At 43.4% G+C, this 19,199-nt stretch overlaps 1 long non-coding RNA gene across 4 annotated transcripts in view; it reads right to left on the bottom strand.

The window, feature by feature from the left end:
- Positions 1 to 1,796: 1,796 nt before the first annotated feature.
- LOC115306962 overlaps positions 1,797 to 19,199 on the bottom strand; it is a 210,771-nt gene continuing 193,368 nt past the window's right edge. For all 4 annotated transcript variants that reach the window (XR_003915509.1, XR_003915510.1, XR_003915512.1 and 1 more), the window contains one exon: positions 1,797 to 1,855. This is a non-coding gene — a long non-coding RNA (uncharacterized LOC115306962). The remainder of the gene's footprint in view (positions 1,856 to 19,199) is intronic.

Here is a 19,199-nt window from a genome sequence, read left to right as displayed (position 1 = left end):
GGAAAAAAGATAAAGCTGAATTTGGGGATTATTTAGAGAAACAAACAGGCAGACCCTTATGTACACGACCTGAAATGTGAAAACAAGAGAATGTAAAACAACGGCAGGACCGAGAGGGACTGAGATGTGACTGTTCACAGATATTTCGCTGTCTGTCTGTTCCATTAGGACCAAACGGTGGGTAGGAACGCGGGCAGCCTACTGGTGCTGTGAAGGGTGCCCGGACTGAGAATTTAGTTACAGCTCCGTGGCTTGACTTTGAGATCCAAAGAAACAACAGAGAAGCAAGTGGAAAGAAGTAGGATCCAAACCAATCACCTCCAAGTGGTCTTTGCTTTATTGTATTTTAAAATGTTCCTTTCCTTTCTAAAATGAAAGATTTTAAAATAAACTCCAAGCCTCTGCTCTTCCCTTGATTTCTCTAACAAAGGCACTGGACCAGAGACATTTGGGGATGGGCGCCCTGCACACTATGCAGGATTACTAAGACATGGGTGACCTCGGAGGTCTTACGCAGATAGGAAAGAATCGGCCCAGGCTTCCCAAGGGATGAGGGCTAACTGTTATTATCATGTTCATTAGAAAGATGTAATGCAGTATTTGTTAGCAAGAAGCAAAGAAGATCTGTCAAAGTGTTATACTTAGTCATAATGAGAGCCATCTTTATAAATGTGCACTTTCAAAGCCCACAGAAAGGAGCGCAATGTTTTATTTTCATTGGGGGCCTCTCTCACTCTCATTCTCTCTCTCTCTCTCTCTCTCTCTCTTTCTCTCTCTGTCTTTTAATTTTTTTGGCAAATATAGGACAGAGAGAAGCTATGCCTTCCAAATGGTTTGTATTGTTAGCTTCCAAACCCTCCTGAGTTTTAATTTCAGGAAACAACAGAAAAATCAGAAGATGCCTAGACGGCAGCGGGGAAAAGAGTAAGTCAAACACTGACCTCCTAGCAGCGTGGTTTGTTGGGAGGTAGATAGTTTCTCCGAAAGATTAATTGAATACCTCCTTCAAGATGCTTCTGTGTGCTAAAGAGGAAAAGAAAGGTTCCTTTCAGAAGGAATTTTGGCTTGCTTTATGAAGCAAGATTTTTGTGGGGCCCTCCTAGTAATCCTCATAATTAAATTGGAAAATGTAGGCTGATGCTCATGAACAATGGCAAATCAGGATAAGGTAATCTATCAAGCAACATATCAATTATGTTATTAAACCTTTTTAAGCGGCATAAGATTGTGGAATAACGCTATAAGGAAACTACCTGTAGCATGTTAGCTGAGCTCAGATCTTAGCCGCTGGACACATACAGGGAGCATTCCATGAAACGCCAAACAGCATCACCAGCCTAGGACTGAAGTTAAAATGCCAATAGTGTTAGGATGCAATTTGCAGAAGCTCTATCTTCCGGGAACTCAGAGCACACAGTAGGCTTTTTAGAGGCAATCCTCTAATATTCACATGTTTAAATTCAATTACCAAGATAGCCATAGAGTTTAAGGACAGTGCCCGATGGTTTCAAAAAGTTCTGCCTAAATCATCATTAAAAGAAGTAAGCACTGTTAAGTAATAACTTTACATTTTCCATCCCTGAACCCCATAGAGTTGAATGCCATGACCGCTCTACTCATTCGCTGTATTATAAACCTATTTGCCAGTTTTAAAAATTGAGTTTAAATGCAGTTATGCATCATGATGAAATCATTTGAATAGGCCCTAAGAATTTGCAGTGCTTGAGGAAAAGAGTGGTTTGAGAAAGTTATAGGAAAACACTATTACCTGAAAAAAGGAACTCCTTAGGAATCCTATTTTTTTAAGCTCATTGCCACCTTGAGAGGCCAGAATCTTCAAACCATTAGCCCGCATCTGGAAAAGAAAATGATTTCAAGTAGATCACGACTCCTTGTTTGTTTTTTGGTTCATTTCCTGTTGTCACCCAATTCTTATTTCAAAGCTGAATCGGAATTAACACTGGAAGGAGAGAAAAAGGGCACCCCAAACACTGAAATAAACACGATTTGGGACAAACACTGGGCAACATAATGTCTACTTCGCTTCCAGACACAAAGGTTCTGCACGTAAGTCATTTCCACATTTTTCCTGGAATTTCCCTGGCTATCAACAGACCCTGAGAACGATGCTACCAGAAAAAATGACCAAACAGGAAAGTGAGGCCTCAAAATACGCACAAATTCCAGTGTTTTATACCAAACCGCTCATGTGCTCCCCACGACTCAGAGACAGGCTATCAATAATTACGAACGGTTATGGAACAATCAGGCTGGGCAGTCATTACCTGGCATAATGCGGTATCATGGAAACATCGTTTTACCTTGTGATTGTGAACTGTTTCGGGAGTCATTATTTCTCTCTGCTGATGGGACTCTTAGAAAGAATTAAAATATCTTATTGTGGAGAATTCATGAGTCTATCCCCTCTTCCACCACAGCAGGGTTCTTGGCTTCCTTTCCCACGTTCTTTCACTGGCTGTGTTTTAGTTGCAGGGTTTGCTTTTCCTTCATTGTTCCTTCACGAATGGAAGGCAAACTCACTGTGCAGCTACTTGCAAAAGGGAACATGTATTTGAGTTTTGTCTGCCTGTGGACTTGAACACCAAATCTATGGTGACGTCAGCAGAATGACACCAACAGAAAGACTCCCTTTCCTCCACCCTCCTGTACGTCTTGTCCAGACTCTCTGCAGACCTCCTTTGTCCTGAGGGGATAGAAAGATTCAGCAGAACTTTTTTAAAAAGGGAAGAAAAGAAGGGAGGAGAAAGAAAGAAAGAGAGAGAGATGAGAAAAAAAGAAAAGATGAGAAAGAAAGAAAAAGAGAAAGGAAAAGACAAGAAAGAAAGGAGAAAAAAGAAAGAAAAAGGCAAGAAAGAAAGGAAGGAAAAGATAAGAAAGAAAGAGAAGGAAAGAAGAAAGAAAAAGAAAGAAAAGGAGGCAGAGAGAGCAAAAGAAAAAGAAACACAAAAAGAGAAGAGAATGAAACAGAGAAAGTGAGAGAAAAAGAGAGAGAGGGAGAGAGGATGGGAGAAATGAAAAGAAAAACAAAAAAGAACAAAAAAAGACTCAAATCTACCCTTTGGCATTCATCATGAAGCAGGGGCGACAGCTAGTCTTTGGTCTCCCTATGGGTTTTCCGTTTTCCTGAGGTCTTTTTCTCTCACCCTCCGCAGCAGCCCTTGTTTTCTGGAGGAAGATCCAATCACCTCAACAACAAAAAAGGCACATCCAGCAACTGCTGCCCCAAAAGGGATTCACTGGGGCCGCGCGTCACACCACGCCCGCTCTGTCCACCTGTGATCCTGCCGCTGGGACGCTGGACCCGGTGTGGGAGCGGCTTTCTAGTATGCGGCGCAAAGGCATCGGCATCGAAGCCAGCTAGCTTAGGTAGAATTAATTCTCTGCCCAGGAAAAACTGACCAGAAGGGAGCAGTTGGGAGGAGACTGGCAAGGCAGCGCCATCGTTTTCGTGTTCCTTTCGGATGCAGGGAGAATTAGAAATTGATGCTGGTAATCTTCCTCACACCCCCCTACATAAAAAAATTAATATTTTATGGAAAATGACAAATGAAGTATGGCTAGGTCCACTAAAGAACAAAGAGGTGAAAATGGTAGGACAGAATCAGAAACGTTGGACAAAAATAAAAGATGCCCTCCGATTGTTTTTAAATGACAAAAAAGCCGCTCGCTCCTCGGGCCTCCTTGAACCCACTCGAGTTCGCCTTGGACAGGAGTGTAACAGAGATCAACTATTTAAGGGTGAGAAACTGGAGGCGAATTTGCTTCTGACACATCCGATGAAACAAAAGAGAAAGAGGCTGCCAGTAACAACTTATTTCGTGTGCAGCTGCCTAAGGAGGTTACTTTCACTTTTGAAAGCAAGAAGTTTGCTTAGGACGACAATTTTTCCTCCTTTTTAAAATGCAAACAATGATGCCAGCCTACAACTTCCTTTCTAGCTAGATTGTTAATAAAGCCGGGAAGGTTTCTTAAAAGAATCACAATTAACAAGTATCTATATATCTATATGTAGAGAAAAGACCCAGATTCTGATATGGAGGTACATTTTTTAAAAAATCAGATGTCTGTCATTTCATGCTACATGCCACACAATATTTTCCTGTATGCCTGCCGACTTTAACACTTTTCTTTTCAAAGCTATGGTTTGCTCTTGAGAAAGGAGCCCACAATTCGATTAGGAAGCTATGAGTTAAGTGAGGATGCAGACAGGCTGGGTAAGGAATTGAGAAGAAAATCACTTGGATCCTGCGAGAAAAGAGATAGGCAATATGTAAAGAGTCAGGATGTCCTTAAAACCTGGACTGTTAACAATGAGATGCTTGTCTGAGAGAAGTAGAAGAAAGCCCGGGAGCCCCTACCAGAATGCCTACACCCGTCAAACACAAGAAACTAAGTTTAGCTGAAACAGAAAGACCTTTGCCTACTGCCGGGTTTGGGTTTACTCAAAGGGATCATCAGAACAGCCAGCTTTTCCCAGCTAAGGCTCTCCATGTCCCCTGATTTCCACCTTTCCCTCTCTCTTTGGAACGGCAAACAGCCACATAGAACACGATTTTTTTTTTAGATTTTTTTTTCCATAATATTTTATTGTCAAATTGTTTTCCATACAACACCCAGTGCTCTTCCCCTCAAGTGTGGGTATAGAACACGATTTTATACCGTCTCCTCCACACTGAAGTTTGGAAAGAAAAAAAGTATTAATCTATATTACCTACTTCTTGGTGTCAACTCATCCTAAAATCAATCTCTTTTTGCCTTTCAGTCCCCTGTACACCCAACATGCTCTCTCTCCCCCAGACTTCCTTTTTCTTCCTTCTCTTTTTCACACACACACACACACACACACACACACTGCTGCTGCTGCTGCTGCTGCTGCTGCTCCAATCTGGTACCTGCTTAGCAACAATAGAATGACAAGCAACATCTGTTTGTAAAAGAGCCAAAATCCAACCTTAATGTCTTTTGGCCAGGTTTTTTTTTTTTTCTTTTTTCCCCTGACTCTAACAGGGGAGGGGGCAAAGAAGGAGAAATATCAAGATTGATATTCGACATCATCTCCGAGGAGGCACTAACTGTACACCCCAAGAGTTATTTCAAGGCAAAGCAAATGTTAGGTAAAACCACTCTGGTTGTCTCCCCTGAAATGAAGCCAATCTCATAAAATCCAACATACTAGATTCCTAAGAGTCAGGTTTTTTTTTTTCGCTAATAGCTTTATATTCTAATTATATTATATTCTAATTAGAATTACAGGACAGTGTGTGTGTGTGTTTGTGTGTATTGGAGGAGGAGGGTGGGAGACGCAAAAGGAGAAGGGCAAGACCAAAAAAAATGGCACGAAACAGTCAAGAGGAAAGAGGCTGTGTGGCTTCTCGCTATTTTACAACACGCGGGCGTAGAACAGGCACACTGACACATATGCTACACGCACTGGAATCAGCGAGGCTGTGGCAGAAACCTGCACAGCTGTGGCCATCAGAAACAGGCTCTCGCCTTCCCCCGTGGAGATGAGAATTTCTGGAACGCTCCCAGCAGTCCACAAAGTCACAATGCAAAGGAGCAGAGCCACCTCTGGGCGGGTGGAAAGGGAGCAGCAAAGGGGAGAGAAGGATTTGCCATCAGCTGAAACAATTTTGCCCTCTTCGGAGAGAAATCGAGGACTGTTAGGAGCTACAACGCCTGTTTCGCTCCGGGTTTGGAAGGAACCCACACACACACACACGAAGGGGAAAAATAAATTCAGACAAGTTGCTAAGGAGACTCGTGTAAACTCCAAGCCAGACATATTTCTTGGCCTTTCCCCCTCTGCTCCATCTTGCATTCTGATCACGCTGCTCTGCGGCAACATTGCACCAACCTTCTGCATTAATCTTGGCCTTCACTGTGCAGACTGGCAAAGCACACTGGTTGTATATATCATCAGCTCTCAAACTTAACAAGTTAAAAGGGGATGCGTGTGCGTGCGTGCGCGGGGGTTTGCATGTGTGTGTTCGTGTGTGTGCCTAGTCAGAGGGAGAGGGTGGGGGAACTTAATTTGCAATGTTTAAAACATAGGTGTTGAACAAAGAACACGGAGACTGTGTGCTTGAGGGTGCAGTGGGGAAAAGCAGCAGGTAAAACACCAAGTGCTGGAAATTTCTCTCTGCCTGAGCATTGCGTCCTTTCTCCGTGCCCTTAGCCTTCCCCCGCCCCCACCTCCAATTAAAATCCTGTATTCCCGGCACAGGTAAGCAGTGCCTGAGTCATTGCCGAAGCCAGTATAGGGGCCCAGGCATAGGCAGAAATGGCGTGTTCCACAGAGTGGGACCCTGTTCCCTCCTCCCCTGCTCAGGAGGGGTGTCCCAGAGAGAACAGCATTCAAAATCAAACTGCAACGATTCATAAAACTTCTAAGCCAAACCTGTTTCGATCCTACACCAGTTCGCATTTCGGAGGAGAGGCTCCAGCCCAATATCCAGGCTCCAAAGCAGAGACCTGTCTCTCATAGTGACACATCTTTAGCATCAGCTGATATATGTCAACATTTGATTTAGGGGAAAATTAACATTTCCTTTCAGGACAGAGATGTTTGTACTGTAGAAGCCAATATTTTCCTTTCTCAGCCTCCTGTATTAGAATTTCTAAAATCTTCCCTAGGACATAGAGGGGGTAGACAATAAATAGCCTAAAGCAGTACTCGGGCTGCTGGGGCAAACCAAAGTCAAGTCTGTGTGTGTATGTGCACATGCGTGTGTGTGTGTGTGTGTCCCTGCCTCACTGTCATGGGCAGGTTAGGAAGACATACACCAAGATGGTTGCAGAACGAGCATCTGTTTGGTCCCTTCCCAAATGAGAGAAGTTCACAACGTCTGTCCACCAGCCACAACAGAAAAGCTCCAGTAAGAGGCGACCAACCCAGCCTGCTGCTGTTTGAGCCACAATTCCCTGGGGGGGTGGGGGGGGGGGAGACATGGGACAAGGGGTGAGTAAGGGGATGGGGGAAAGCATCTGCATTCGGTGCCTAGGGCTGGGCGTGTCTCCTCAGGCTCCGAGAAGGCTATGCGGCTTCCGTCTCTTCTCCTTGCCAACCTTTATTTGGTTTTCACACTTCAAAGCTAAAGCAGGCTGTGCTGCCTCAGTTGAAATAAGGCAGCCGGGCGACTCTTCAACTAGCAAGATGGAGATTTCTCTGCTAACATTCGCGGAGAAAGACATAACCCAGCTCCCAGCCCTGCTTGCCCACCCCTTCCAAACGACTCCATGAAAACGAACCCCGGATTTTAGGGAAGGAGGGGAATCACTGGAGTTCTTTATGACCTTTTCCCTCCCAGGCATATCCTCTGATGTTTGGGCAGGAAGCCCTCATGACTCAATCAAAATGGAAAACGAACCTTGAGGGAGAAGACCCTGGTGGGCCTATCCCAGCAAGCAACTGGGCAATTACCCTGTGACCTCGTTGGCCCCAGGGGGGGGGGCAGGAAAGAGACACCTGCATTTTTTTTTCATTTGTTTGGGAAGCCCAGGAAATCCTGCCCCATCGCCTGCTGGCCTATTTGTCCTGCCTGCTGGGAATGGGAAGGTTATCTTACCCTGATAGGAAGACATGTTTGCAAGGCCGCTACATGGTCCTATAGCATCAAAGAGAAGAACTAATTTACAGGATCAACGCAACCACTAGCCCTGCCGTTGTAGGGGACCCTTCTCCGTCTAGATTGCCAAAAACATGCCTTCCTTTACAAGGTGGCTCGCTGCTCTTCCAAGTCCCAAAAGAACAGAAAACATATTAGATATCTTTCACTACAGCACCACCTGCCCTCTCACCAACCCTGCCAATCCTTTGTGGAAAGAGAAAGATAGCAGTAAACAAATGATCAACACGGATGGGCTGGCCTGGAAGAGAGCCTGCATCGGATGCATAATGAATTCATTCAGAGAACTCTCAGATAAAAAACACAACTTTCACATCATATTGGAAAATCTCTAATGAGTCTGTTCTTTGAGATGCAGGAAGAAACGTAGTCCTATTAACAGGGACTGGCCAACTCCATGGCTGCCCAGACACATCTCAAAGTAAGAGTAGTACAACTTGTATTTTTAATTTGAGTATATGTGCACCACACACACATATTGCCATCTAAATCTCGGATCTCTAGCCTTGAGCTCAAAAACCACATCTTTTTTCGCATTTTGTAAAGCGACCTTCTCTTGCCCCACCCTGAAATTCAGTCTGATGCCCCATACACAGGGTAAGGAACAGAATGTTTTGCCTCCCCGTCGTGTATGAGCTAATGCTTTACACATCATTCAGTGATTGTCTCCTAAGCCCAGTTGGTATTATTGCCCCACGTCACAGCAGAGAGCCGACGTGGAGGAAAATGAAGTCTTTCCAAAGTTCGTGTGTTATTGTAACATCAGCGTCGGAGTTAAGATTCCTCTCCCCTCCCCAAACGGGCGATAGGGTCCTAGATCAGGCTGAAGGAATTTCATGGTGCCCCTTTTCTCATTCTGCCTGACTTGTCAGCCACTGTGTGCCCCCCACAACCCTGGGATGTAGGAAACCCCAGCCATAAGTACTCTAGCAGCTGCCATCTTGGGCAAACCCAAAGCGTAAGTCACCAAATGCTCATATTGGAGATTGACATCTGAAGTCAATTAAGATTGAGCAAGGTCTCCAGCACTGTGTTCTAGTCAGGCAACCTGACTATGCATTCCTATAACCCTGGTCATGAGTGACAGAGAGACCACAGGCTCCTGATTCTGCAAAATGGTGTTAGCCTATCGAGGCCTTGACTAGGGCCTCTCTGTCCATTACTTGGGGTAACTGCTCCTGTTCACTTAATTTTTGTTTTCACACATGGAACAGGTCTGAGGAGAGGATACATTCAAGATTTGTAGAAGACATTGCATTTAAAGTGTCCTGTGTCAAATGTTGACACATTTTCCATATATTCCCAAGGCAAGTGGTTACCAAAGTATAACTGAAAAAGTATTAGTGTCCTCAGGGAGCCTTCGCGGTGATGAAGATGCTATTCTTGGGTAGGATTAGTATCCATAATATAATCACATCTCTGTATTTTCATCTCACATAAATAATTTATTTCTGACATTTAATATGGACCAGACATCACCTCATGGATGGCTCACAAAAGCAGGATCCTTTTCCCGTTTTTTTGGTGTGACGTTTTGGGGTGATGGACAAATAGGAGTGGGATGGGTGGAGAGCTGGATCTCGGATCCCATCTAAATGATTTGGAAGCAGAGAAGGGTGGTGAGAGCCACAGGCTGAGTCCAAAATCCATCCTGAAACATTTTAATTATGCCATGAAGGACACAAGATGCCACCTTTTTCATATGTTTATTTTGGAAAATTGAGCCCTTTTTGCCAACTCTGATGGACTGTCAGGGGATATCTGGAGTACAAACTTGAAAGGCTTCTGAAATCCCGTCTGATCTCAGTAGGAAAGAGTTTCAGGAGCATTGAGTAAGTCATGCCAAGGGGAATGAAACATATACAAGTAGTGGCTGCCATTCCTGAGTGACCCTTGTGTCCTCTGTGTCAACATTTCCCTGTCTTCCTCATGACAACAGGGAGGTGGTATTCACCAGGCTCTGTGTGAGAAATTTTGGGATTCCTGGAAAGTATTATTGTTCTTATTATATTAGTTTTGGACATTCCAGCGAAGAAAGGAGTTCAGGTTGATTTTTTTTCCTTACGCATTTTATTCACACAACCTTTAGATTATACTCTCAATTACTAGAATAAGGTCCAAAAAATAGCAAAAACAACTCTCATCCTCTTCCCCCAGTCACTGAGAGATGCAAACCTGACAGCTAAGTCTCTGCTGAAGACAAGAGAAATAATGAAAAAAGAGCAATTTCTGTGTAGCCCAGGATGCCAACTCCATTCATTCTAATCTGGTTCTCCTTAGAATCTATGTGAGATGGTCCATTTCACAACACAGACTTCTCCTCAGAGGATACAATGAGTCTAGATTGGCATTACCATTTCTCCTGGGAAGCTTGGAAGGGCCATGGACCCAGGTGAGGGAAATCATGGACAAGAAGGGACCATGATGACATACGGACACTTGACATCCCACGTCAGTGATTTTGCCTAGCTACCTCCTATGAGGAGATTAGATAGCTATGGCTAAACAGGACCTACAAACAGGATACTCAGCAATAGACAGAGTTCCCCAAAAATACCTGGGCCCTGAAGAAGCCTTATCATTGTAAACAAGCTCTCACTGTAATTCATGGGATCGTTAACGGACTTCTGCCCTCCAACAAGGTAAAGAGTTAGTCTCTGCTCTAAGTAATTAAAGTAAAAGTCCCTTTTCAGAAACGGAAGCCTAAGGGGACCACATCAGAGACGTCTTCACTCTTACTGATCTAGCTTTCTCTACACAACTCCACATTATGGGTGGGGAAATCCACCTTCTTGAGAGATAAGGTGGGAATCTTCCAAAGGGCAATGAGGTATTGATTCCAACCTGTGGAGAAGCCAACTTTATTTTCACACTTGTGAGATGAGGTGGAGGACATTCTCCTAGCCCCAGCCCAAAGAAACTCAACATAATGGCTTCCTGTAGAAGTGGAGATTTTCCAACCATTGATGGGGGGAGGTTATCAATCCTTTTGACTGAGCAAAATAGATAAGGCTTCCAGGTTCTCCTGAAGCCAGACCACCACCTAGCCCATCCCTCCATCACCACGGAAGCCTACAGATGGGTCCACCAGTATGCCCTTCTTTACTACATTTGGCAAATGGACATGAAAGGTCAGGGGCCACCAGATGTTCTTTGGTGACCTGTGCCCATGCAGTGAGGAATTAAGATCAAGTCACTGATGAGTTTTCCTTGTGGACCCGCAGACCTGGGCAGAAGTGGTGACTGCAGGAACTGAGAGCCTCTACCTTTGAGGAAGGAATTTTCAAGAAGACTTGGAGGCTTGACCTCTAAAGGGAAGCCCTGGTTGGAGCTCAGAAATAAAATACGATAAAAAAAAAAAAATCCTGCCTGGAATGGGTTTACAGAGGATCCCCCGGGGGAACAGGAAATTATGAGAAGCTTCATCCGGGAGTTCAACGGAGCATCATAACCATGGCTTCTGCACATCTGTGAGTCCTATTAGTGTTTGCGAGACCGACTTGTCTGTGAATGGATTTTGAAGTGCAGTTACGCTGAAGGGGCCACGAAGATGAGAGAGCATAACAGATGGCTTCCTCCACCCCTGCTCAAAGCCTTCTTTGGAGGTATAGGAGCAGGAGTCCCCCTTGTCCTAAATTATCACTGCCACCCCTGGGCGCGAGCGTAAGTGTGCATCTCTCCAGCCACCACAGACATGGCTGCCATGAGTTTATGGGTACAGATGTTGGGTATGCTGGCACCGAAAGCCAGAGCTGGATTTTCTTCTTAGCATGTTCACAGCCTCCAGACCCATGGCAGACAAAGGCGCCACCAAATCCGTGCTAAGCTAACATAAAAGCCTCGATAAAGAGAAACACTCGCTCCGTAACTGCCTTTCTTACAGCATATGGCCTTGTGGCCTCCCTAATGCTAATACAATGAAGTTCCTATTTAAACATCTTAGCAGAGAGCTCCAAAATGGCACTGGCTCCTCTGTGCGTTTTCTTTTCTTTTTCTTTCTTTTTTTTTTTTTCCTGTTAGATCACAGCCTTCACTAGAGTCCCACTTCCCTGCACACACATACCTCACAAATGGCTGTGCCAGATGGGCTCTTAATCATAGTAATCAGCTGGGAAATTAAATGGTGGAAAATCCAGCCAGTCTCCTGAATTTTCCCACTTGAGACCGGGCCCTGAGCTGTCATGATGTCCTCTATGAGGTCCAGGCTGCCTTTTTAAAGAAGGGTCAGTGTGATGGACCCAGTGTGGGCTTCATGCTCTATGGGCATTTGTGTTTCTTTCTCAGAAAGTAGCTCAATTCAGTTTTGTTTCAGCTCTGAAGGCTGCTATTAATACCTCCTATTTACAGAACACACACCTTAGAGGAGCTCAAAACATTTACTGAAATTAACCAAGCCTTGTAACTAACATCCCCCTCAAGCAGGCAGGGACGAGATGGTACTTTCCTCATGTCAGGAGGAGAAACTGAGCTATTAAGAGGGCAAGCTTCTTTGCCAGGCCATGTAGACAGGCCCATGGCCTCCTCATTCCAACTGTCTGCCAAAGCTGCCACGTAGGGTAGGCATTAATTTATGTTGTTCTCAGTAGCTTATTACTCTAGTATTTTTCACGTGTGCGTAGGCTCACACGCACACTCACAAATCATACTGTAAGATCCTGATGTTTAAGTATCACGTCTTTTTTCTATGAACCTCCCCCAGAAGTCTGTTATTACAGGTTTCCTCTAGGAGGTGATCAATAGGTGTGACTGATTGGTTTGGAATAAGCCTATACCTCTTCCTAGAGTGGCCTTCTTCCTCTCTGCCCAGAAGACTTCTAGATTCTGCTCACCTGTCCCTCCTTCAGGTGATCCTGCCTGAGATTCCCTCAGCAGCTAGGTTTTTGGCGACCCTGAAGCACCCACCTCATCCAGCATGGAAGCCATTCCACTGCAATTATTAGAAGGCATAATAGTGAAAAGAAAGTAACTTTGTAATCTTTGAGACAGGCCTCCATGTGAATCCTAATTCTGCTGCTGTGAGACCCTGGACAAGGAAAAATGGGGATAGCAATATTGACTTTGGAATCCATCACGGGACTATCTGCAGTAAGAGAAAATACAAACAATTGGATCTTCATCAATATGGGAATGATTAAATACATGCTGGTCCATCAATATTGAGAAACGCTCTGCAGCCATCATAAAGACTGGACATATACAAAGAATGAAGAAATACTTCTAAGACATATTAAGTGGGAAGAACAAGGGCAGAGGATATGTAGGACTCTACTCATATGAAAACCCCCCAAACCATACTATTATTATGTACAGCCTTGCCTACAGGAAAGAAAGGAGATAAGTGCACGAGATTCGCTATATGAAGCACCCATAAAGCGAATACTTGAGACACGGTCATTAACTCCTCGTGCTGAGTCTGGGCTCCTTGGAGGTGGAGCTGTGTTCTCATCCATGTATTTCTAGCTCTTGCCACATCCCCATGGCACTCGATGGGGGCTTACGAAGTCAAAGAATTACAACTCCATGAATGACGCAACCAGGAATTAGTTTTTGAGTCAGGAAATATGAGCCTTTGATGTGAATCAAAGAGTCTCATTGCTGTTTGGAATGTTTTTGAATGTAGGGAGGCAACAGAGTCCTTTGGGAAGAAACTGTCCAGAGGCTGAGATTCCAGATTAGGGTTTCTTAAAGGGTGGTCTCAGGACCAAGGGCTGATTTGGAGGCTTATTAATCATGCAGATTCCCAGGCCTCGCCCCTGATCTGATTCAGACCTGGGACTGATTCGGAAATCTGCAGAGTAACAATCTGCTTTTTTTTTTTTAAGTCTAAAGATACGAGTTTGAGAATCCCTGCTTTAGATCCTGTTCTGCCTTCCTGTTTGGCTTTGGGCAAATCACTAACCTTTCCAGAATTTAGTTCCTTCTCCACAATGTTAGGGTTGGATCTCAAAGGCTCCTTAAAGTTGTAAAATTCTATGCCCGTGACTAATCCCATTCCCTGCCTTTAGGTAGGCCTATACATAAACCATATAAGATGGACATTTCAAACCTGGCTTGTGCTGTTTAAGGATCCCTGGGCTATTTATTGGATATTTTTCAAATTCAGAAGCTGCTTGTTATTTGCTCTTGCTCTTTCTATTCTTTAATTACTAACATCAACAGTAAAGATATTCCCTGAGCACTGTCCTTACTGATTAAAATATACAGCTTTTGTGTTTTAATATCTTGTGTTATAATTATATTAATATAACGTAATAACCACGAGAAGTAATATAGAAAACACACACACACAGACGAAAGGGAAGATGGTATGAAGACCTTGGAACAGACTGAAAACAACAGGAAAGATTACTGGAGAAAGCCAATAGATCGGCTCCCTCTGGCCTTGGGTATGGATGGAATAAGAAGAATGTGTCCAGTCATTTTCATGGAATTTAAAAGCCAAGAGCACAGATGGCTGAGTCGAAGAGGGACTCTCTAGCACATTCAACGTGTAGCAAGCCAAAAAATGGCAAGTGATAGCATCCTCCGATAAATCCCAAAGGTTTTTAGGACAAAATCCAAAACCAAATTAACCCCTCCTTTAGTCTTCAAAGAAGACTTTCTTAAAGTCACCAAAAAATGGCTCTAAGCCTTAATAAGAATATTCTGAGAGAGATTTCTTCCTAAGGCAAGGTCTTTGAAGTCAACAAATCGGTCTTTTGGTCAATGAATCTGTATTTATCTGTCTCAATTAGGTGGTTTGGGGTGACTTCCTCAGTCACTCAGAACACCCATTTCTTAATCTATAGAATGGAAATAATAGGATGTATTTCACAGAGTTTTGGGGAGTAGGGAATGAAATAACAGGTGTGAGGGTGCCCGAGGCATTAAGCATTAGGCCAATATTTAAAAGAAAACACTCTTCTTCCTGCAATTGCATTGCAGATCTTTGTCCTCTGGGCCTGTCCTGTCTTCCCCAGAGGAGCCTGAGAGAGTGGCGGTTTAGGACTCTTCAAGAGGGTCATGTTTCTGGAAATTCTCAAATTGTTTTTAGTTTTGATATTATTGCAGCTCTGCTCCATATTTCTTTTAGTAATTAAACCAAAATCACACACAAATGAGTCTAAAGAGTCATTCAGAGGCACTTTGAAATATATTTTATAGAAAGAAAACCAACATTATCAATGCCAGCACAGGGTCAATGGTTTGAGGGTGATGAAATCGAGGGCCTAGAACAATGCCTGACACATAGTAAGTATCAGACAAATACACACTAAATGAACACAAGATCTGATGCTTCTAGCCATTGTAAAAGTGGGGACAGATTTTTTTTTAATTTTAATGTTGACAGTGTATAGATAATAGAGATGGAGGGGTGAACTCTGACAATTCATTGAAAATCTTTGTTCAGAATTAAACAAGGCACCTGAATTAAACAGGCTACTCCCCAATAACCTAGATTACTGACGTTATTTAGACATTTCTTGTATTTCTACTGAACTCACATCCTGCCACTTCAACAATATCAAGCTCTTACTTGAAAAAAATGTCTAAGGGAAAAAGTTAAGATTCCGAATTTAAACCCATCATCCTTGGATCATTTGGACCTAGAGGCAGGGGACTGAAGAAGAAAGTCTCTGTCTTTCTTACTGTCCCCTCCCTTCCCTTCCTCTCTCTCACTCTCCCTCCTGCTCACTCATGAGCCTTCTAGAAGCAAGTTTCCCACCTTCCTTCTTCACCGCCATGTGCCCAGCCCCGGCTTAGAGTTGAGCACACCGGAGTACAAAAGAAATATGTGTAATATAAATTATATACTAGCTGAAAGTATCAGGGATATTTCATATTGGAAAAAAGTCATTGTTCTGCCACTAGAAGACACCTTAGCCATTGCTAGTGTACCTTACTACTTAGAGGCTGGGCCTTGACATTACATATGTCAAGTACGTATTCATTCACTACCCCATGGGCTGTGAGAGTCTCAAGATCAGGGTAATGACTTCCTTCTCTGCATTCTCTTGCAAACAGCCACTTCAAGGCTCCACCCACAGTGGCTGGTGATTCACCATGAATGGCTGTCTGACTCAGAACCGGCATGATCAGTACAGCCCACTCTGGACCTTCTAAGGGAGTAGGGATCATGTCTCACTCGTGCTGGCACATACTCCAGTGCCTGACACATCAGACAAGCTCAATAAATATTGACTGAGGAGGGCAGGGAAGCAGTATGAATGAAAGGTACTCAAAAGAAAAAAATCCACGTGTTTCAGCGAAGCCAAACATGTGGCAAAATAAGCGAATGTGATTTTCTGTTCATTCTGTTTTGCATTCATTCAACAAATATTTATTGAGTGCCTAGTTTATGCCAGCCATTGTACTTGGCACCAGCACCCTGCCGATGAATTATATATAAGAGGGAAAGCAGGTGTGCATGGAACTCCCACTCTAGTAGGGAAGACAGATGGTGCAGAAATAATTGCATGTGTGCTGATATTGCTGATCAGCAAGGAGAGAGGACACTACTTCTTGCAGATGTACAGAGGAAATGGTGGATAATCAAGGAGAGACCAGGAAAAGAAAGAGAAGACTAAAGAATATTCAACATGGGACCCCTGGGGGGGGGGGCTCAGTCACTTGAGTGGCTGACTCTTGATTTTGGCTCAGGTCACAACCTCACAGATCATAAAATCGAGCCCCACATCAGGCTCTGTGCTGTCCTGCTAGGGATCCTCTCTCTGTCCTTCTCTTTGCCCCTCCCCTGCTTGTGCACACCCATGCTTCTCTCTCTCTCTCAAAATAAATATGACCAAAAATTTTTTAAAATATTCAACAAAATTTACCTGCCCCTGCAAGCAAGGAGCTTCTTGTAAAGACAAGTGCACTCAGGACCTTTGTCATTCTTTAAACTGATGGTTTAGTGTGAGAGCAAATGCTGGTATAGAAAATAGACATCTTTTATGCACAGTAATATTGACACACATCCAGCCAAGAAACCCCAACATTCCCATTTGACTGACTCATTTGACAAACTCAAATGCCTGAGCTCAAGTGTGGGCTGACCTCCTTGACCTTGGCACCAGCACACGAGCTGTTTCAGTATGTTTTAACAAGTACTGGGAAGTGGTTAGCTTTTATTTCTCTTGGTTTTCATGGAGATATCTATTGACTTGCACTTGGCATTCAATAATACTTTTTTGTACCAGGGATTCCACCTCAGTAGGGAAGAGCAGCAGAATAGAGGATGAGCAAGAAAGGCATCTGAGAAATTATCAAGATAGAAGCACAGACACTTAAGCAGTAAATAAAGCTACTTGAGAAGCAGATCCAGAAAATGAGTTATCATATTGACTTAGAATAAACTCAAGTGCAAGGGCAATTACTTCAAACATCAAGATGGGTAAGAGGAAGACCATGGTGCTCCAGTATTTGGCCGCACACAATTCTTTGATCTGGCACATACAGAATGTATAGATGCATTCCTCATGTCACCCCCCATGGTCTGCCTGTGATCCGAAGCGCAGTCACAGGCCCTGATCTCCGGAAATAGAACCTTTGCTGTTGTTGAGCAGGAAAAATGGAAGAGGACCTGAGCTTATATATGTGGGTGGACGAATGATCATCTCTCTGTATTGGTCTGTATTGAAAAGGAACAGAAGGAAGGAAGGAAGTACATCTTCAAACAGAATATGTCTTACCACCAAGCATGTCTTTTTGCTTAGTTTCTCAGGATTTTCTATCTAGCCCGAGGAAGTCCATGTAGAAAGGCAGAGGCTGAGAACCAATGGTTTCAAACCCAGTCTCATCTCCTAGATGGCCACTCTGGGTGAGTTTCTTGTGCATACTCAATTTTTCCCACCTAAACTACGTAGCGTTGGAGAGTAAGTAAAATTAGCTGGCACCCGTAGATGCCCAACTGCTGATTACTTTCTCTCGTTCTCTACTAGAAATACCCGGTATGAATCAATGCTTATATGTTCTTGTAAGACAGGGATGATTAAAGAGCCTCATATGTGGTGATGTGGGAAACACACCTGAGATATGGTACTAAGTAGAGGTAAATACAGGGCTTTGAGTTGCAGTAAAGGAAAGAAGAAAGACTGTTCCTTTGGGGGATAATTTCCTCATTTCACTCTCTTTTGCTCCTGTGACCTCCCCATTTCTATGGTATTCCCTCATGACCACTTGCTTCTTGTTGCCAATGTTCCAGGTTCAATTATCCTCAGGAAGAAGCTGGCTACTGTAGGCAGCTATCCTGGCCACACAGTTCTCTCGCCCCTAACTTCTTCCCAGGTGAGTCTTCCTACTGGAAGGAAAGCTCTAGAGACTTCGTGCAGAACATGCCCTTAGTTGGTCTCAGCCCTAAGTCGGGCAAGTCGATGCCATTGTGGTTTTTGCTGCTTATTATTTCTTTTAGAAAGGTAAGGTTGAGAGAAAGAGGGAAGGGAGCACAGCCACAAGATCCTTGTGGGCTCCCAAAGTATCTTTCTATCTGAATGGGTGTAACTGCTAACCTCAAGCGCTAACAAACTAAATGGCAATTCACGCACACTTATAAAAGCTCACTCAAAACTTTACACCCATATTCTCTAAAATTCCTTTTGGTCATGGAAAACAGAGGTAGAAGGAACGTTTAGTGGTTTATCAGTCGGCTGAGCTCCAGAAATATTATGTTCATAAAAGCATTATGTGAAGGATTATTGCATTTTCCTTATTGGCATAATACAAATATGATATAAATAATATGGTGTTTACATTATAATGAAAATATAACGTACCTCCATCCATCCAACTAATATTTATTAACTGCTTTCTATGGATCAGGCAATGAGCTAGACCAACAGAAATGCACTTATAGAAGGAATTTTCACATTCCCTTGAACAGTGTTTATCCATAGAGTTGGGATATAGATCTCATGGGCACAGTGAAATCTGCCAGCATGTTTTCCTAGTGCATCACATTTAGCCTTCATGATATTTTCATAAACATAGCTTTTTCACTCTTACTGTGTTCTCTCTTCAGAATTTTTTTTGGACAATCTCAAAAAAAATCCATTTAGGATGATTTTACACTTGCTACAGAAATATTGATTCTAAAACGAGAGACTGAGATTGGATACTGTCAGCCTCAAATCCCGAGTAGAAAAGCAGCCCTCGGCTCCAGGATGATAAATGTCCTCGCATAAAGCCACCATTTTCCATAGTTTCCAAGGTAAGTCATGTTTGCGGTGGCCTTTGAAGGAAAAGAATAGAGAATAAGAATGAACAAGAGAAGGCCTAGTAAAATAACTGCTTCCCACATGCTCCAGAATAGGAGTTCCAATTGACTTCTCCCAATACTGTTTATTGAACAGTAATGCCAAGTACATCATAAGTACATCATAAGATACACAAGTATGTATGTATCATCATAAGTAATGCCAAGTACATCATAAGATATTCTATCCATTGTCTAAATAAAGATGTGATGCTCAGAGAAGGACATGTATAAGGTCACACAGTCAGGAACTGTAGAGTGAGGGTTTAAGCCAGAATCAAGGGTCTTACTCCAACGCTTACCCTATGTTGCTAACCTCT

Source organism: Suricata suricatta, chromosome 11 (genome assembly GCF_006229205.1).
Source record: "Suricata suricatta isolate VVHF042 chromosome 11, meerkat_22Aug2017_6uvM2_HiC, whole genome shotgun sequence".
NCBI classification, from domain to species: domain Eukaryota; kingdom Metazoa; phylum Chordata; class Mammalia; order Carnivora; family Herpestidae; genus Suricata; species Suricata suricatta.
Note: the sequence above shows the minus strand (reverse complement) of the source record. Positions and strands in the feature narration are given on the sequence as shown.